Consider the following 2,179-nt stretch of genomic DNA (forward strand, 5'->3'; position numbering starts at 1 on the left):
TATTACTTGCGACATTTCCGTACACTTGCGGAGCGTAACAAGTTTTTGGCGCCGTTGCCGGGGACTGCGCTATAACATTAGGAATTATCAATTGAGTTAGACTAAACATAACATTTGTTTTCCTTTCATATTGCATAATTGTAACTAATCATTAGATATCTGATTTTTTTACTTTCTTGTATGACTTTCTCTTCTTGTTAATTCTTTTTGTACAAATTCAATTCTGCATTTTTTATTCTTTTATTTTTCTTTTTTTTTTTTTGAACTGTCAATTGTTATCTTGTTCTTGTGTATGCGAAGATCTAGCTTTGCAGGGGAATTCTTTCCTTTTGACCCTGAGATTAACAGAACTTTCCATAAAAGAAGAATTCTGCAAAGGCAAATTGAAGAACAGGAATATTTGAACATGGCAAATAGACCACTCAAGGACTATGCAGCACCCTATATAAGAGGTTTCCGATCTAGTATTTCAAGACCTTCAGTGGAGGCTAATAACTTTGAGATCAAACCCGCAATCATATCTATGGTGCAGCAGAATCAATTTGGTGGAGGACCTCATGAAGACCCCAATCAACATTTAGAGGTCTTTTATGAAATATGTGGGACTATGAAAATGAATGGAGTTCCTTCAGATGCAGTTAGATTACTATTATTTGGGTTTTCTCTAAGAGATAGGGCAAAGCAATGGCTGAATTCTTTGGCTCCTAATAGCATCACCACTTGGGAGCAGTGCGAGCAACAGTTTCTTGATAAGTTCTACCCACCAAGCAAAACAGCTCATATGAGGAATTTAATTGCAAGCTTCAAGCAAACTGACTCAGAATCTCTTTTTGAAGCATGGGATAGATATAATAGTATGCTCAGACAATGCCCACATCATGGGTTGGAAAGATGGTTAGTGTTGCACACTTTTTATAATGGTATCAATTATCATACCAAAGTGTCCCTTGATTCAGCTGCTGGAGGGGCACTTATGAATAAAAGCTTAGATGAAGCCGAAGAAATCATTGAAAGTGTAGCACAAAATCATCATCAATGGGCAAACGAAAGAAGTGGTGGCTATTCCTCTGTAAGCCCAACAATTAAAGCATCAGGGAAGTTTGATGTAGATGCAGTCACTCTTTTGTCTGCAAAATTGGATGCTCTTACAAAGAAATTTGAGAATATGGGGACTAGTGCTAATATGGTCAATGCTATTAGTACATCTTGTGAAGTATGTGGGAGTTCAGAGCATTCAAATGACTCATGTCCATTGGGAGCTATCACTGCACAAATCAATCAACTTGAATAATGCGATGCAATCATGAGTTACAATCAAAGGCAGAACAACCCATACTCGAATACTTATAACCCTGGATGGAAGAGTCATCCAAATTTTTCTTACAGAAATAATCAAGATCAAGGACCATCTATGGGGGCAAGACCAAATTTTCAAGCTGGGCAACAAAATTTTCAACATCTATCTTCTCAAGGCTTACCAAAGTCAAATGTTGAAAAGATGCTTGAAGAAATTATCTCAAATCAGAATGAAATGAAGCAAGATTTAGCAAAGCTCATTCAGAGAATGGATAATTCTGAAAAGCATCAAAAGATCCAGGATAGTCAAATTGCCCAACTAGCTTCCTCATCATCCAGAGCACCAGGACAGCTTCCAGGAAAACCTGATGTGAATCCTATGGAGCATTGCAATAGGATTGAGCTTAGGAGCGGACGGACCTTGGGAGACTCCCAAGTGACTGCTTCAAAAGGGAAACAAAAAGAAGAAGAGCTCTCTCCTCCTATACCAAATCAGATTCAAGCTAATGAGGAGAGTACCATTGAGGTTGAAGAGACTCTTCCACTGAACCATCAGAGCAAAGCTGTCCCTTTTCCTCAGAGACTTACAATGCTCAAGAAGGATGAAGAATTTGGCAAGTTTCTAGAAAAAGTTAAGGAAATTTGTGTAGAGGTACCTCTTATTGATGCTATTCTACAAATGCCTAGATTTGCCAAATTTCTGAAGGATCTCATGTCAAATAAGAGAAGAAGAGGAGAGGTCGAGACCATTGCGCTTAGTGAGGAATGTAGTGCTATTTTTGAGAAGAACACTTCTCCAAAACTGAAGGACCCAGGGAGCTTTTATATTCCTTGCAACATAGGAAAAGAATTTTTTGAAAAAGCTTTTTGTGATTTGGGGGCG

The 2,179-nt window shown here is 38.2% G+C and overlaps 1 non-coding gene across 1 annotated transcript; it reads right to left on the minus strand.

The window, feature by feature from the left end:
- Positions 1 to 779: 779 nt before the first annotated feature.
- Positions 780 to 885, minus strand: LOC122054455. The gene has a single exon (XR_006132763.1). It is a non-coding gene; the product is annotated as a small nucleolar RNA R71 (small nucleolar RNA).
- Positions 886 to 2,179: the final 1,294 nt, after the last annotated feature.

The sequence above is a fragment of the Zingiber officinale genome, chromosome 3A (assembly GCF_018446385.1).
Source record: "Zingiber officinale cultivar Zhangliang chromosome 3A, Zo_v1.1, whole genome shotgun sequence".
Lineage (NCBI taxonomy): Eukaryota > Viridiplantae > Streptophyta > Magnoliopsida > Zingiberales > Zingiberaceae > Zingiber > Zingiber officinale.